This window comes from Giraffa tippelskirchi, chromosome 1 (assembly GCF_054371585.1).
Source record: "Giraffa tippelskirchi isolate mGirTip1 chromosome 1, T2T-mGirTip1v1.2.pri, whole genome shotgun sequence".
In the NCBI taxonomy this organism is placed as follows: domain Eukaryota; kingdom Metazoa; phylum Chordata; class Mammalia; order Artiodactyla; family Giraffidae; genus Giraffa; species Giraffa tippelskirchi.
Genome location: NC_137275.1, coordinates 128,989,400 through 129,008,035, shown reverse-complemented (window position 1 = coordinate 129,008,035; position 18,636 = coordinate 128,989,400). Strand labels below are relative to the sequence as shown.

Below are 18,636 nucleotides of genomic sequence, written 5' to 3'. Positions count from 1 at the left end.
TGGCAATTTGATCTCTGGTTCCTCTGCCTTTTCTAAAACCAGCTTGACCATCTGGAAGTTCACGGTTCACGTATTGCTGAAGCCTGGCTTGGAGAATTTTGAGCATTACTTTACTAGTGTGTGAGATGAGTGCAATTGTGCAGTAGTTTGAGCATTCTTCGGCATTGCCTTTCTTTGGGATTGGAATGAAAACTGACCTTTTCCAGTCCTGTGGCCACTGCTGAGTTTTCCAAATTTGCTGACATATTGAGTGCAGCACTTTCACAGCATCATCTTTTAGGATTTGAAATAGTTCAACTGGAATTCCATCACCTCCACTAGCTTTTTTCGTAGTGATGCTTCCTAAGGACCACTTGACTTCACCTTCCAGGATGTCTGGCTCTAGGTGAGTGTGAGTGATCACACCATCGTGATTATCTGGGTCGTGAAGATCTTTTTTGTACAGTTCTTCTGTGTATTCTTGCCATCTCTTCTTAATATCTTCTGCTTCTGTTAGGTCCATACCATTTCTGCCCTTTATTGAGCCCATCTTTGCATGAAGTGTTCATTGGTAGCTCTAATTTTCTTGACGAGATCTCAAGTCTTTCCCATTCTATTGTTTCGCTCTATTTCTTTGCATTGATCGTTGAGGAAGGCTTTCTTTTCTCTCCTTGCTATTCTTTGGAACTCTGCATTCAAATGGGTATATCTTTCCTTTTCTCCTTTGCTTTTCACTTCTCTTCTTTTCACAGCTATGTGTAAGGCCCCCTCAGACAGCCATTTTCCCTTTTCTTGGGGATGGTCTTGATCCCTGTCTCCTGTACAATGTCACGAACCTCTGTCCATAGTTCATCAGGTACTCTATCAGATCTAGTCCCTTAAATCTATTTGTCACTTCCACTGTATAATCATAAGGGATTTGATTTAGGTCATACCTGAATGGTCTAGTGGTTTTCCCCACTTTCTTCAATTTCAGTCTGAATTTGGCAATAAGGAGTTCATGATCTGAGCCACAGTCAGCTCCCAGTCTTGTTTTTGCTGACTGTATAGATCTTCTCCATCTTCTGCTGCAAAGAATATAATCAATCTGATTTCTGTGTTGACCATCTGGTGATGTCCATGTGTAGAGTCTTCTCTTGTGTTGTTGGAAGAGGGTGTTTGCTATGACCATTGCGTTTTCTTGGCAAAACTCTATTAGCCTTTGTTTGCACTGCTTCATTCTGTACTCCAAGGGCAAATTTGCCTGTTATTCCAGGCGTTCCTTGACTTCCTACTTTTGCATTCCAGTCCCCTGTAATGAAAAGGACATCTTTTTTGGGTGTTAATTCTAAAAGGTCTTGTAGGTCTTCATAGAACCGCTCAACTTCAGCTTCTTCAGTGTTACTGGTCAGGGCATAGACTCCTGGTTCATAGTGGAAGCATTTTCCTTGTTTCCTAACATGATGGAAGGGACAAGGGAGCTCCGTGGGGTGCTCTAATCCCATTCATGAGGGCTCCACCCTCAGGACCTGATCACCTCCCAAGGGACTCCATCTACTGATCCTGTCACTTTTTGGGGTTACGGTTTCAAGATAATTTGAGGGGATATAAACACAAATATAAACATAGCCTGTATTAATACAGGGGGACAAAGGTGGAAACAGATCGGTTAGCAATGGCTTAGCTCAAGATGGTATCACTGGAGCTGGTAAGTGTTTAGATTCTATATATATTTTGAAGGTAGAGCTAATTGGGTCTACTGATGAATACAGTAGTGGATATGAGGAAAAGAAAGTTGTCGGGGGTGATGCTAAGGTTTTGGATGAGGTAAAGTTGCTATATACTGAGCTGAGAAAGACTCTGAGGGGAAGGCTTAAAGGGAAATCGGAAATATGGTTTGGGACTTGGCAGAGGTACCTGCTTGACACTTAAGAGAAGCTGTTGAGTAGGTAGTTGTAATCTAGGAGACAGCAGCAGTTCAGGGCTCTGATCAGGCATGAATGTAAAATTCGGAGTTCTCAGCACAATTGGTGGTTCAAATCCTGAGACTGAGTGACTTTCCTAAGGTAATATAGACAGGGAGGCCTGAGTACTAAACCCTGGGTCACTTTTAACTTTTAGGGTTATGTCATGTATGGATGTGAGAGTTGGACCATAAAGAAGGCTGAGTGCTGAAGAATTGATGCTTTCAAATTGTGGTGTTGGAGGAGACTCTTGAGAGTCACTTGGACAGCAAGGGGATCAAACCAGTAAATACTAAAGGAAATCAACCCTGAATATTCATTGGAAGGACTGAGCTGAAGCTAAGACTCCAATACTTTTGTCACCTGATGCAAAGAGGCAACGCATTGGAAAAGACCCTGATGCTGGGAAAGATTGAGAGCTGGAGGAGAAGGGGGGTCATAGAGAAGGAGATGGCTGGATGTCATCACTGAATCAATGGACATGAGTTTGAGCAAATTCTGGGATATAGCCTGGAGTGCTGCAGTCCGTGGGTTCCCAAAGAGTCGGACACAACTGAGCGACTGAACTGAACTGGGGAAGAAGAATCCAGCAATGAGCAGTGAGAAGGCCTGGCCAGTAGGGTGGAAGGAAAACCAGAATACTCTGGTGTCTTGAAAGTCAAGTGTGGGAAGTGTTAATGGAAAAAGATTCACCATCTTGGTTAAGTAATATGAAGACCAAGAATTGGCTGTTAAATTTAGTCATGTAAGGATTACTGAGAGCTGACTGTGAGACTGGGAGCTAACTGTGGCACAGATCATGAACTCCTTATTGCCAAATTCAGACTTAAATTGAAGAAAGTAGGGAAAACTACTAGACCATTCAAGTATGACCTAAATCAAATCCCTTACAATTACACAGTGGAAGTGCCAAATAGATTAAAGGGATTAGATATGATAGACAGAGGGCCTGAAGAACTATGGACGGAGGTTCATGACATTGTACAGGAGGCAGCGATCAAGACCATCCCCAAGAAAAAGAAATGCAAAAAAGCAAAATGGTTGTCTGAGGCCTTACAAATAACTGAGAAAAGAAGAGAAGTGAAAGGCAAAGGAGAAAAGGAAAGATATACCCATTTGAATGCAGAGTTCCAAAGAATAGCAAGGAGAGATAAGAAAGCCTTCCTCAGTGATCAGTGCAAAGAAATAGAGAAAAACAACAGAATGGGAAAGACTAGAGATCTCTTCAAGAAAATTAGAGATATCGAGGAACATTTCATGCAAAGATTGGCTCAATAAAGGACAGAAATGGTATGGACCTAACAGAAGCAGAAGATACTAAGAAGAGATGGCAAGAATACACAGAAGAACTGTACAAAAAAGATCTTCACGACCCAGATAATCACGATGGTGTCATCACTCACCTAGAGCCAGACATCCTGGAATGTGAAGTCAAGTGGTCCTTAGGAGGCATCACTACAAACAAAGCTAGTGGAGGTGATGGAATTCCAGTTGAGCTATTTCAAATCTTAAAAGATGATGCTGTGAAAGTGCTGCACTCAATATGTCAGCAAATTTGGAAAACTCAGCAGTGGCCACAGGACTGGAAAAGGTCAGCTTTCATCTCAATCCCAAAGAATGTACAAACTGCCGCACATTGCACTCAAATCCCATGCTGGCAAAGTAATGCTCAAAATTCTCCAAGCCAGGCTTCAACAGTACATGAACGAAGAAATTCCAGATGTTCAAGCCTGATTTAGAAAGGGAGAACAACCAGAGATCAAATTGCCAACATCCGCTGTACCAGTGAAAAAGCAAGAGAATTCCAGAAAAGCATCTACTTCTATTTTATTGATTACGACAAAGCCTTTGACTGTGTGGATCACAACAAACTGGAAAATTCTTCAAGAGATGGAAGAATGACCTGACCTGCCTCCTGAGAAATCTGTATGCAAGTCAGCAAGCAACAGTTAGAACGAGACATGGAACAATGGACTGGTTCCAAATTCAGGAAGGAGTACATCAAGGCTGTATGTTGTCACCCTGCATATTTAACTTACATGCAGAATACATCAGGCGAAATGCTGGGCTGGATGAAGCACAAGCTGAAATCAAGACTGCAGGAAGAAATATCAGTAACCTCAGATATGCAGATGATACCACCCTCATGGCAGAAAGTGAAGAGGAACTTAAGAGCCTTTGATGAAAGTGAAAGAGGAGTGTGAAAAAGTTGGCTTAAAGCTCAACATTCAGAAAACAAAGATCATGGCATCTGGTCCCATCACTTCATGGCAAATAGATGGGGAAACAATGGAAACAGTGGCTGACTTTTATTTTCTTGGGCTTCAAAACCACTGCAGATGGTGACTGCAGTCATGAAATTAAAAGACGCTTGCTCCTTGGAAGAAAAGCTATGACCAACCTAGACAGCATATTAAAAAGCAGAGACATTATTTTGCCAACAAAGATTTTCCTTGTATGATATGAGAGTTGGACTATAAAGAAAGCTGAATTCCGAAGAATTGATGGTTTTGAACTGTGGTGTTGGAGAACACTATTGAGAGTCCCTCGGACTGTGAGGAGATCAAACTAGTCAATCCTATTGAGCAGACAGGAAATCAGTCCAGAATATTCAGTGGAAGGACTGATGCTGAAGCTGAAACTCCAGTACTCTGGCCACCTCATGCGAAGAACTGTCATTAGAAAAGACCCTGATGCTGGAAAAGATTGCAGGCAGGAGGAGAAGGGGACAACAGAGAATGAGATGGTTGGATGGCATCACCTACTCGATGGACATGAGTTTGCGTAAGCTCAGGGCGTTGGTGATGGATTGGCGTGCTGCAGTCTATGGGGTCGCAAAGAGTTGGACACGGCTGAGCAACTGAACTGAACTGAAAGATTACTGATGACCTTGATGAGAAGTTTCTGTGGTATGTTGTGGTTGAGCAGCTGGTGTGTGGGCTAAGGAGCGTGACTGAAAGTCGCTCAGTTGTGTCCGACTCTTTGCGATGCCATGAACTATACAGTCCATGGAATTCTCCAGGCCACAATACTGGAGTGGCTTGCCATTCCCTTCTCCAGGGGTTCTTCCCAACCCAGAAATTGAACCCAGGTCTCCCGCAATGCCAGCAGATTCTTGACCAGCTGAGCCACAAGGGAAGCCGAGGAGAAGATGGGAGGAAGATGACTGAATAGGTGTGTGTAATGGGAACAATTCCAGGCTGTTTGTATGCTTATAAAAATGCTCCACAGAGAGAAAACGTGATAAGCAGGAGTGAAGGGGAAGCCAGAGCTACTGCTGCAGCCTTGATTTTTTAAAAGAAGGGAAGAGGTCAGAGACTGGAGTGAGGAAATGCTAATTAATCCAGACCAGCAGGGGGAGAGGAGCATATATGGGTAAGCTGCAAGTCAATGGGTACAGAGTGAGGTCAGATCCCATGGATATATTGGTTTCTGTTTGCTGATTGGGAACAGGAAGTAATAGTTATCAGCTTAAAGTGAGGATTGGGGAAGAAAGGTCTCAGGGTTACAGAGGGTGGGGGTGTGAAATAATTATCTGAGAAAGTGGAAAATCAGTGGATTGAGGAAATGTAGTTTGATTATGGGGCAGCTGAAAGGGGCTATTTGAAGTTAGTGGTGGAGATTTTTCTCCTGCCATGTTAAACTGCTCTTGGGCTGGCATGAAATAGGCAGAAAGCTGGATATGAGTGTTGGGTTTTTGCTAGTTGTGGTACCATGAGATGAGAGGGGTGAGGGGCAAGAATGTATCCAAAGGGAGTGGTGGACTGTGAGACTGGGATGTGAGGATCAGGACAGGGGAGGAATAACAAAAAAGTGGTAGGATCAATGAATTGAAGGATCCATGTTATGGTTGAGGAGTTGTTGGAGCTGGCATCTCCAGGAGGTAAGCAACAGTCAGGACGACTGCTCTGGAAGATTAGGTGGTGGGTGAATAGGATGCTTAAAATTGAGATGGTTGAAAGGTTGCACTTGTTTGGTAATTAGAGTATGATTAATAAACTCAGTAGTTTGTTTCCATCCTTTGCATATTTCCCATTATTAATAGGACAAACTCAATAAAACATTTAGATCTCTCTTATATATTAAATTCATTCTGGTTAAGTGGTCCCATGTTAATTGGTACAGGATTAAGGCTTTAATGATTGCTTAACTTATATTTTCTTCTTTCCCCCATTGGTAAATCAAACGTCAGTCATCTTGTGTAAAAACTGAAATAGAAAACTGAAGTCTAATTTTAGTATAAACTATGCATGGAAATAGCCGTGTCCTCCTTAGTTAATAGTATTGAAGTTTCCAGAAAAATTGAACTTTTTCACCAAATTTAAAATGGGTGACATAGAATCAGTGGTACTATAGTATATATGCAATAACTCTGTGTAGGCCGAATCATGATCCTCCAATGATGTCACATCCTAAGCCCCAGAAACTATGTTAACTCACAGTGCAGAAGGGACTTTGTGGATGTGATTAAGTTCAGGATTCGAAGATGGTGTGATTATCCTGGATTATCTAGGTGGGGTATATAATCTTAGGGGGCCTGACAAGTGAAAGGAGGGGGCTGGAGGGTCAGAGTCAGGGGGATTTGAAGATCTGCACTGCTGCTGATGCTGACCTTGAAGATGGAGGAAGGGGCCCTGAGCCTGTCAACGCATGTGATGCGGTCTCTAGAAGCTCCCCTAGAGCCTAAGTTGGCCTTGGGGAGTTGGCCTTGAGCTGTATCAGTATGACTACAGAGTCTGTAAGACAGTAACCTGCGGGCCAGCCAAACTTGATCAGAGCCCGTGGGGTATATTGTATCTAGGTAAGGAGTGGCACTGTCAGGAATGGAGTTGGTTAGTCAGGTAATACAGGCAGGTTTTTATACTGTTAATTCAAATACCAGAGCACCCCCATTTAGTACTCAGTTTTACTAGAGTAATAATCCTGTGGTAGAGAATGATACCAGAGACTGTTTACCCTGACGTTTTAAAATAGTTAGATAATGGATTCTTTTGCTTAGATTTCTGTGCTCCCTGAACAATGCTTGATTATAATTTGGCTTCCTGTGTGGCATGTCTACATGGAAAGAGTTCAGTGAGCAAATGATTCAATTATCTGATTCCCTTTGATTATATATTAGTTTCCAATATGGTTTGCTTGTGGACAAGAGTGTGTGAGAATACATTAACCAGAGGGCTCTCATTTCTCTTGGTTCTGTTGGCTGTTGTAACTATTCACTCCTGAACTGGTATTCTGGTCTTAAGTTAGTCCACTGAAATCAGTCCATCCCTGGGAGATGACTCTACTGGATACCTTTAACTGATTATTTTTGCAGACCCTCAGAGGATTAGTTCTGAATCTTGGAATTCAGCTAGGTAATATAACCCCAGAAGGCTTGTGGAACATAAAGTATTTTCCTCAGGTATCATAGCCCTGCTTTTACAAAGCTGAGAAGCAAACATGAGTAAGCTTTGCTGAACTGAATTTCTGTAATTGAAAACCAGGAAAGAGGCAAGTATATCAGTTTTCAGAATCAAGATAATTTCAACATCTGGATAGTTTGGAAAAATAGGCCAAAAGTCAGGTGAGATATAGCATACCCAAGTGTAGAGTTTTGTACTGTATCATTTTAAAGAAGTGTTAGTTATAAGAAGATAAAATTTATTGGAAGTCAGAAGAGTGCTCTGTAATGACCTAGAGGGGTGGGATGGAGGGGTAGGAGGGAGGCTGAAGAGGGAGGGGATATTTGTATTCATATGGTTTATTTACGTTGTTGTACAGCAGAAACTAACACAACATTGTAAAGCAATTATACTCCAATTAAAAAAAAAAAAGGCCTGAGAAGAGCTAAAATATCTACAGCTTATGTTAGATGAATATATTACTTGCTAAAATAACTCTTAAATATCTTTCTAGATTTGTTCTAATAGTTCTAATGGAATGTAGTCAGAACCCTTAAATGTTTAACTTAAATTTGTTATCTTGCTCCATCTACCAAAATAAGGTGAAAAAACTCGATGCTTAATTTCATTTACTAGAACAGAAGTATGTTAATTTGCTGCTAAAATCGATACACATGGTAGACATGGAGGTTTAGCATTTGCTAAAATTATGAAGAATGGAAAGAATAGCAGAATTCTGCAAAGTTTCAAAGTGAACAGACCCATACACACATACGTGTAAAGGGAAGCATACATACAATAACTTGCAGGATATAATGGCTAGTTAGTATGGGCTGTCATTGGCTTGTATTATTTGTAATAAAGTAATCATTTTTTTCAATTAAATGTAGGGTTTACCTGGATGTCTGTTACCTGATTTTAATAATTTCAATATGGGAGAACTAGACCACTGCCACCCACAGCTACTGTGGTAAGCACAAATGAATTGCAGTGTAATCTGAACATTGTGTTCACATAGTGATCAGATTGTATCAGGGCATTTGTTTAAAGACATTTCTTGTTTGAGTTCGTATATATTTCATCATTATGAGAGAAAATAGGGCAAATCCATAAGGCAATTTGAAATATGCCTACTAATAGGGAATATTATTAAATATGCTTGCTTTCTTGTACTGTTGTAATTAGCTTTGTTATCAGTCTGTTTTCTTCCATTCTGATTTGTCCACTGTGCATATTTTGAATACCTATTATATAGAAAACATTAAGCTAAATACTGAGAGAAGTGGAAGATAACAAAAATCAGTGACAGCTTGTGCTTTTAAGCTCAGGATAGAAGTCATTTCAGAAACTGAATTGTCAGTTGAAGAGAGAAGATTCTGTTTGTTAGGAATATGCAGGGAGCCTGTAAGAGAGGCCTTAGGAGTACTTAGGAGTAAACTGTATTTGCTTATCTGTGTAATGGAATAAGTTCCCCAAGGGAGGGGCCTTGCTGATTTGTGTCCCCACGCTCTGGTACGTAGTCACTTTTCAGAAAATACTTTTGAGTGAATGAACAAATGTAGATCCCTCTACAAATTTGGCAGTAAACACAAAGAGGAAGGAGGACGTTAGCTAAACTCAGTGATGTGCTCAAGGAAATGGATTGTGGATTAGCCTCTGAATCAGGAAATCTGAAAGTGTCTGTAGACAAAAGGAAAGGAACCATTGGAGAGAAAACGGAAGATGTAAATGAAGGAGGGACTCATTCATGGAATGAAATTCCACAGGGACTGTGTGGTAAGGGAAGAGTTAGCCTTAGGAAGGAGATCCCTGTGTACCCTTACATAGGAGAGAGAGACGGGTTTGGAATTTATTATAATATATTAGTAAGGGCTCAGGTAAAATTAATTAGCATTAATTAATATGTTGATAAGTCCCACAGCACTTTCAATTATAGTGGCCTAATAACTGAACTGTACAAAAAAGATCTTCACGACCCAGATAATCACGATGGTGTGATCACTCACCTAGAGCCAGACATCCTGGAATGTGAAGTTAAGTGGGCCTTAGAAAGCATCACTACGAACAAAGCTAGTGGAGGTGATGGAATTCCAGTTGAGCTATTTCAAATCCTCAAAGGTGATGCTGTGAAAGTGCTGCACTCAATATGTCAGCAAATTTGGACAACTCAGCAGTGGCCACAGCACTGGAAAAGGTCAGTTTTCGTTCCAATCCCAAAGAAAGGCAATGCCAAAGAATGCTCAAACTACCGCACAATTGCACTCATCTCACACGCTAGTAAAGTAATGCTCAAAATTCTCCAAGCCAGGCTTCAGCAATACGTGAACCGTGAACTTCCAGATGTTCAAGATGGTTTTAGAAAAGGCAGAGGAACCAGAGATCAAATTGCCAATATCCGCTGGATCATCGAAAAAGCAAGAGAGTTCCAGAAAAACATCTATTTCTGCTTTATTGACTATGCCAAAGCCTTTGACTGTGTGGATCACAATAAACTGTGGAAAATTCTGAAAGAGATGGGAATACCAGACCATCTGACCTGTCTCTTGAGAAACCTGTATGCAGGTCAGGAAGCAACAGTTAGAACTGGACATAGAACAACAGACTGGTTCCAAATAGGAAAAGGAGTACGTCAAGGCTGTATATTGTCACCCTGCTTATTTAACTTATATGCAGAGTACATCATGAGAAACGCTGGGCTGGAAGAAACACAAGCTGGAATCAAGATTGCCGGGAGAAATATCAGTAACCTCAGATATGCAGATGACACCACCCTTATGGCGGAGAGTGAAGAAGAACTAAAGAGCCTCTTGATGAAGGTGAAGGAGGAGAGTGAAAAAGCTGGCTTAAAGCTCAACATTCAGAAAACCAAGATCATGGCATCTGGTCCCATCACTCCATGGGAAATAGATGGGGAAACAGTGGAAACAGTGTCAGACTTTACTTTTTTGGGCTCCAAAATCACTGCTGATGGTGACTGCAGCCATGAAATTAAAGGACACTTACTCCTTGGAAGGAAGGTTATGAGCAACCTAGATAGCATATTTAAAAGCAGAGACGTTACTTTGCCAACAAAAGTCCGTCTAGTCAAGGCTATGGTTTTTCCAGTGGTCATGTATGGATGTGAGAGTTGGACGGTGAAGAAAGCTGAGCGCCGCAGAATTGATGCTTTTGAACTGTGGTGTTGGAGAAGACTCTTGAGAGTCCCTTGGACTGCAAGGAGATCCAATCAATCCATCCTAAAAGAGATCAATCCTGGATGTTCATTGGAAGGTCTGATGTTGAAGCTGAAGCTCCAATACTTTGGCCACCTCATGCGAAGGGTTGACTCATTGGAAAAGACCCTAATGCTGGGTAGGATTGGGGGTGGGAGGAGAAGGGGACGACAGAGGATGAGATGGTTGGATGGCATCACCGACTCGATGAACATGGGTTTGGGTGGACTCCGGGAGTTGGTGATGGACAGAGAGGCCTGGCGTGCTGCAATTCATGGGGTCGCAAAGAGTCGGACACGACTGAGCGACTGAACTGAACTGAATAACTGAAGAAAAATACAGGTTGAAAATGTTCAAAATTGTGTACATGCCAGTGGTTACGCACCGTGGCTACTAGTGAGAAATGGTGCATTGTAATTATCAGGTCCATTTGTCATAAACTTTTGAGGGTGAAGGGCTCCTGCATGTGCCAACATCTAGTCGTGCCAGGGGAGGAGATATGCCTCCTTGTCCTGCTAAATAATTCAGAAGCTCTGTCTCTGCTTACTGCTGATTTGGGATAAACGTGAAAAGGTTTATAGAGTTAAGACCATTTTTAAATGGACAGATATTTTTTTTTTGGAGCCTATTTTGTTCATTTTTTCTTCTTTCCTAGGAGACTGATTTTCTTAAGCAATGTTTTACTGGGAAGCCTGGCCAGTTTCATGTATTGTTTATCATAGTGGGTATCACATTGAGTGGCAAGATTGTCATTTGAAGGAGTTGGGTTTGGCAACTAAGATCACTGGAGATATCTCTAGCAACAGCACACTCATTGAACTGGCCCTATCTCTAGGATAGAGGGTATGGTAAACAAGCGATGACTGACTTCGAGGCACATGCTGAGCTATTTATTGGATAGCCCATTAGGCACTTAAACATAAACTCAAAACCTTGCAACCTGCCCCTGGTTTATAAGAGTGAAAGTGGACTTTGCCTGCAGGTGCAGATTTAAGAATATGGAGAAGCTAGTGGTGGCCAGCTTCAAGAAGCACAGTACCCAGGGCCATGATGACAGTTTATATCGGGGTGACCACTGAGTACCTCTGTGGTCCTCAAACACTTCTCACGTTCAGAGGATGGCTCGTGAGATGTGACTCGAGACTGTAGATAAATTCTTTTCCATTTTGAGAAATCAATCCATAGTCTTGAAATGCTGAAATAGCAAAGCATCCTTGAAAAACATTTTATAGAACAATAATTACATATATAACAAAAATTATATACAGTAGTTATAAAGTAATAAGTAGAAAGCCCTTCCCCCAATTCTTATATGTTTTGACAGTTTCTTGGATAGCTTTTCATAATTTTCATGTTTTTTCCCTTTTTTTACTCACACTTTTGCATGCTTTTTAAAAATTATTTTTTAAACAAATGATATTGTATATCTGTTCAGTGGTGTCATTTATGCACTTACTGATACTGGTATCCCCTACTTTTTGAAAGTTCTCTTTATTCTACTTCATTTTAAAGAAAGTCCTACTTTAGTGCCTATTTTCTCTAACCAGAAGAATTCCAAGGAGGATTTTTGCTTTTATGAAAAAAAGCCAAAATAGCCTTCAGTGTCTGTTTTCCAGCCGGCTGTTACAGAGGCAGTGTGCACCCCAGCCAGTGAAAGTGGCCCCACTAAAGTCCTTCCCCAGGAACCACACTCAGCATCTTGGTATCCAGCTTCCATAGCTTTGAACTATGTGAGCATCTGTGCTTATCTCAATTTATTTTGTGCATCCGTTAGCAGGATGTGTCCTAAGGTAATTGCTTCTTTGCTTTATTCCATTTTGGCGTATAAAAGGTTTTGTAGGACTGCTGTTCTTTCAGATAGTTGGTGAAACCTGTTTATCTAGGACACCTTTCCTCAGCTAGATGAAATGAAACATAATTTTTTTTAACCAGGTTCCTTTTGATAGACATTAGGATGATTTTCCAGATTTTTCTTTCATTATTGTACGTTAATGTTAGAGCTGTAATTTTGTCATTATAGTCTCCTTGTACAAATATTTTTGCTTACATTAAAGAAGAAATATAAAGAATCCTGGTCCTAGAAGTCAAATTTGTGGGTCAAAAGCATGTAGGTTTCTACATTTTTATAGATATTACCATTGTTCCACAAACATTTAGTATCAGTTTACACCTTTCCTAGTGGTATAGTTGAGCACCCCATCCCCCAGATTCTTGATCATCATTGCTCATCTGTTAGTATGTTGTTTTAATTTGCATTTCTTAAGTTATGAGTGTTTGAAGATGTTTTCATGTTTATAGATCATTTTTATTTTTCAGTGAATTGTCTGTATTCATTGCCCATTTTCCAGTGAATTGTCTTTTTCTTAGCAATTTGTCAAGACTGTGCATATTAATATTTGATGCAAATATTTACCTTGGTTTACTGTTTTTGTTTATAATTGATTTTTGTTTGATTTGTCTTTTATAAAATCAATTATGACTTCTTTTTGACTTCTACAATTAAAAAAAATCATAATTAAAGTCCTTCCTGTGTTTCAAAATTTATTAAATAATTTTTTTTCTTCAAGTATTTTTATAGTCTGATGTTTTAACTTTAATTGTGGTATACCTGGAATTTGTTTTGTAAAGGAGTGAAGGTAAGGATTTAGCCATAAGTTTTCCAAATGACTAGCAGTTGGCTCAACATCATTTTTTGGAGCATTTTCCCATAGAATCCTTGGATTTGAGATTTTCTGGCTGATAAATGTATGGCACTTATAGTAACATCTAAACTAAGGGACTGATTTTCGTGAGAATGTATATTTCATTGGATGCACTTAAACAGGCATTGTTTTTATAGAAATTTGATTCTATGATTTGTTTAAATTTATAATTAACAATGGAGCTCTTTGATTTTATTAAACAGGAGACCTCAATATAGGAGTCTTGAAGTGACAAATGGAGTTTTATGATTAGTATAACTTAAAACTGAGTATAAAATTACTTGCATTAATTAGCTGTAAAACATGTCTTCTGAGTATTAAAATCTCGTTGGTTTATCATTAAAGGCCTTGACCAAAGTGGGAGCAGTGAAAATTGTAGAATTTGAAGAATAGTGTCAGATATTTGTTGTTGCATTTTCTGGGTTGGATGGATTGGTTCAGGGAATATGATAGAGCTGTAATTTGTATGACAAAACATACTATGACTGAAGCAAAAGGGGGACATGAAGCTGTGAACATAGTATGCATGAGGCTAAAAGTTACTCAAGGGAAAGATTTGAGTTTTGAAGAGGCAGCTACTTTTTGATTTTTGCCAAAGAATGCTAGCAAATATGAGTTGAGAAGAACTATGAGTTCTCTTTGTTGATGTAAGGCACAAATTTGAGATTTTTAGGTAAGTGTTTAAGGCTTATAGAAAAAGTGTATTTATCGACTATTTATGTGTTCTTTGAAATTTATTGCAATGGAAAAACAGGGATCTATGACATACGTGATAAAGGAGACAGCACTGACTGCTTACAAATAAGACCAGCATGCAGTTTTCCTTGATGAAAATTTGAATGCATCAAAATAAAAAGCTTACAGAATCATCTTATGAACATCCATGGGAAAATGATCTTCAAAGCTTATTGAATTTGTTTTTAATATTTTCACTTGAGGCAAATCATACCCTAAATCTAGATATGGCTCAAAACAGTTCTTTTCTTCTTTATTTATTCTAAATATTTAAGTATAAATTACAGTTGATTACTTTAAAGGATGGTTCTGAGACCTAGAAACTTCAGAGTCAAACCATTTAGCTTTGTAACAGTTGTCTAGATACTAAATTTAGTTGGACTTTACATGAAAAATCAAAGAAAATAAGCTAATTCAGACGTGTTTCTGACCCCTGATTTAAGACAAAGATAGCTTAAATTGAATCATGTGTATGTATTTTGATATTTTTTGGTAAGGTACCATATTCATATACAGTTAAAGAATTTCATTGGTATAGATCAAGCAGAGAAATGCAAAACGTTAAACAATGTACAGACTCTAGTGGTAATTCCTGTATTTTATTTAGTGGATATTTATGAATGGCATAAAAATTTATAAGATACTCATTTTCATTACACTATAGTTAAGGCCATCTCTTTTAGTGGCACTTTGGCTGCAGAGTTTCTGAGTTTTAAATTGTGGGTTCAGGTGAATGAAGTACTCTTATAGTAAGTGATTTTGAAAGCTTCTTGGCTCACTTAACCTTATGAAATAGTCTGAAATGTTTACACTTGTTGTTGAAACCACTGAGGCTGTACAAATGAAAGAGAACTAATTTTCAGGATTAATGTAGGGTTTTGAAAACACAAGCTTCACACTAAAATAGAGACCAGGGCTTCCTTGGTGGTACAGTGGTTAAGAATCTGCCTTGCAGTGTAAGGGACACTGGTTTGATCCCCAGTCTGGGAAGATCCCACCAGCTGTGAAGTACCTCAACTACTGAGCCTGTGAGCCACAAGTACTGAAGCCCACGAGCTTGAGCCCATGCTTGGCAACAAGAGAAGCCACTGCAGTGAGAAGCTCTCACACCATAATGAGAGAGTAGCCCCCACTCGCCACAGCTCGAGAAAAGCCCACCTGCAGCAACAAAGACCCAGCACAGCCAAAAGAGTTAAAATTTTAAAAAAAATTAAAAAGAGACCAATTGGTGACTGACATTCACTTGCGTCATGAGAGCTGTGCTTCTCAGTGGGTTTTGTTTCCAGCCCTACAGCCTCATTCTGTTGCCCCTGATACATACTGCCTTCCTCCTCTCATGGGAACAGAGCAGTCCTATTTTCTGTCCTCTTAGCATTATAACCCAGACCTAAGACAAAAAGTTAGGAAATAAAAGGCTAGGATCCCACTCACTGAGGTTTGGAACCATCTTTCATATTTAGCATTTGACTTCCAGCGCTTAGAATATTCAGTGTTTGTTGAATGAGTGAGCACTTACTTTGATTGTAGAAACAGGTTAATTTTCGCCTACTTTACTGTTGGAATGAAGAGGTCTTAGAATACACAAAAATGTGTTTCTTATGGCCAGACCATTCCTCTGGTTCATTATTCCACTTTTCTTTCTTGTCTTGGTTTATGTGCATAAAGAAGAGCTTAGTTGCTGTCTAACATCATTAGCTTCATTAATGATATTGTTATATTTAACTCTGTAAGAAATAAATAAACATTTCATAATCTCAGGAGATGAATGAATAAAATACTACTCTGGCTTTGTTGAACCACCTTGGAATTAAATTGTCCTTATTGTCATACCTAGCAGCTGACAGGGTAAGAAGAGTACCCTCTCACTCTAAGTAAGGTTAACGATATACGATACTCTGGATGGAAATGTGTACATTTTCATTTTTCTGAGATTAATAATGGCTTCTGATATTTTACATTTCAGTGTCATGTTAGAGATTTCATTTCATGACCTTTTGTTCATTCACATGTATTTTTGTTTTTAGCTCTAAACGAAAGACATGAGGCCTAAGACTGAAATGAGGTTGTTTTGAGGTCATCTGATTTCTGACTAGAAGGTGTGCGATCGCCTCGTCCTGAAACCACTGCAGACAGAATGGTAATGGCAAAGCCTGAGACAAAGAGAGGCCTTCATGTTTTTCTGTGTCTCCTCTCCTACCCCAATTCCTTTCTCTATAAGCTTAATTTTTTTTTTGTAACTTGTGAACAAAAGATGTTAAACAACATGCTGGCACTCTAACTAAACTGGTTCAAGTGTTTAATAGCAAAAGGATTAATTATATAAAACTATATATCAATTAAACCTTTTAGAGTTGGTTAAACATACTTTTAAAAAATTGAGATCTTGTGAGATACTTAAGTAGCAGCAAAATGTTTATTATAGGAAAGCACTTCAGACTGTTAGGTATTTGCAGATTGAAATAATTTTTTTTTCCCCTTTGAAAACCAATATAGTTTGCTCTCAAAAGAAACTATGGACTTAATAAGTTTTTCAGACTAGATAGTAAGGATTCTTGCCACAGGTTTTTCTGTCATAAAGAATTTTGATGTTTTATGTATGTATGTGTTTTTGGTTTTTTAAAATGTGAAGTGCCCATTAAGAGTGTTAGTTCTATCAGTTAACTCTGCTCTAATTATTACATGTATCTTAGTTCAAAATATATTTTATGATAGCAACACTCTATTATAGTAAAACATTTTTAGGAGGGTGTAGAGGCTCTCTTTATTAAGTTTATTCTGATGGACCAGGTCCTGTAAAATGTGTTGATGTAGCAGTGCTTATAAGGCAATTCCTAGACCTGATACTCCCAGACTCCCCGGAATGGAATCTCAGGAGATTCTTTGCTCAAATTCAGATCTTATACTTAGCTACTTTTTCAGAGTAAGTGGTTCTTTATGTCATTTCATTTCCTCTACTACATGTAATGGTGTTCATAGCAAAAATAATATAAATTTACTTATATTTAGTCTAAATAAACTATACATCAGTTTGTTTAATTGATGAGATGCTGAGAAAATGAAATTGTCTTTCTATTCCAGAGAGTAATACAGAGGGCAAATTCTAAAATACTGATGGCATTAAGAATTATTTTTTTTAAGTCATGTTTATTTTCTTCTAGAGACTCAGTTATAGTATAGTTCTAAACATCACCTAATTTCCCTACAAACGGTATTTTCTTATAAATAGTATCACAAATAGTATTTTATGGGTAGTATTTTCTCAGATGTTGAGAATGACCTAAAATTTATAAAATATATTCTTCTATTTCGTGTTATATGACCTGTGATTATAGACTTATTTGCATGTTACATAAATCCAGGCAGTGTTTTGGCTAATCCAGAGTGCAATAACTTTATATCTGTGAACTCAATTTATACTTAAAATTCAGCCTAGCCTTGTTCTAAAAAAAAGCAGTATACAACAGGTTGTTTCCTTGTTTTATTTTGTTTCCTAATTTGCTTTCCTCTTCTTTTGGAAATGTGAACTCTGAACTTTCAATTTTCTATGGAAACATTAAATAGGCTGGTCTAAATAGCATGATTTTTAAGCCTGTAACTAGGAGAATTGTTCCTGTAGTTCATTTTTGTGTATTAATGTTTTTATGAGAATTACTGGTTAAAAATAACCATGTCTTATATTTTCCGAAACAAAATTGTTTTTCTTTTTCAAATAAATCCTATATAGATGGACCCTGTTTGAGTTTACAAGAACTTTGAAGGTCATCTTTCTTATTTCATGTGCTAAAAGCTAGTGTAATAGAAGTACAAAGACTTTAACCACTATTAACTGGCTAAAACATAGTTTCTAAAGGTGAGTTATGTAAGAAGGAAATAAAAAATTTCATTTATGCATCTGAATGTTTGTTACCTTAATGATAGCTTTTTTAAAAAAAAAAAGCCAAAACCAGTACCACTTTATACTTTCAAACTGCAAATATGAAGATGTTTTGACTCAGTAATATTTAAATAGGTAATGTGTATGAGTATAGTTTAGTATTTATTTTGTTGTAATTAAACAGCCTTGTTACTAAGGAGAACTTTGATGTTAGACTTTAAAAACTTATAACTGTAAATGGGGGAAAAAGCATTAACTTTAAAATGTCATTTTGAAAATTATAAAATACTGACCTTTTCTAAGAAAATCTTTTCCTTTTGACATTGTTTAATTTTTTTTCCTTTTTGTTTTTTAGGTTTGCAATTTTTTTTGGTGATGGCATGTTCAGAATCTTGGATCCCTAAGTTGAATATGTTGGAAATATTTAGGAACTCTGGAAATTTGTTGTTTTTGTATATGTAATGACTTACTAGGTGAATCAATAGATTTAATAAAACATATAGAAGAATAGGCATTATAACTTTGTATTTCTAAGTTAGCATGCGTGTCTCAAATTCTCAGCTGTTAGTATCAATGTCATTCTCTGGAGACAGTTATCTTTTGAAGATTTGGGGGCTTTTATGGACCTCGTATTTTCCCAGGCAGTTTATATAATCTTCCCATGCCAATTTGATCAGCTTTTTTGCCTTTCTCTCTACCTCATGTAGTGTCGCTTCCTTAGTCAGAGGTGATTCTTGATCAGGAGGAGAAAGATGAAATAATTGTCGGGTGATAGTCCTAAAGGTATTAATATCAAAACTTCAACCTGGA

At 38.4% G+C, this 18,636-nt stretch overlaps 1 protein-coding gene and 1 long non-coding RNA gene across 2 annotated transcripts in view; both read left to right on the top strand.

Moving 5' to 3' along the window:
• Nucleotides 1–18,636, top strand: part of XKR6 (XK related 6) — a 260,689-nt gene that overhangs the window by 67,436 nt on the left and 174,617 nt on the right. The window lies entirely within an intron of this gene.
• LOC145508703 (uncharacterized) lies at nt 16,525–18,341 on the top strand. Its single transcript, XR_014055545.1, has 2 exons — nt 16,525–17,802; nt 18,182–18,341. It is a non-coding gene; the product is annotated as an uncharacterized LOC145508703 (long non-coding RNA).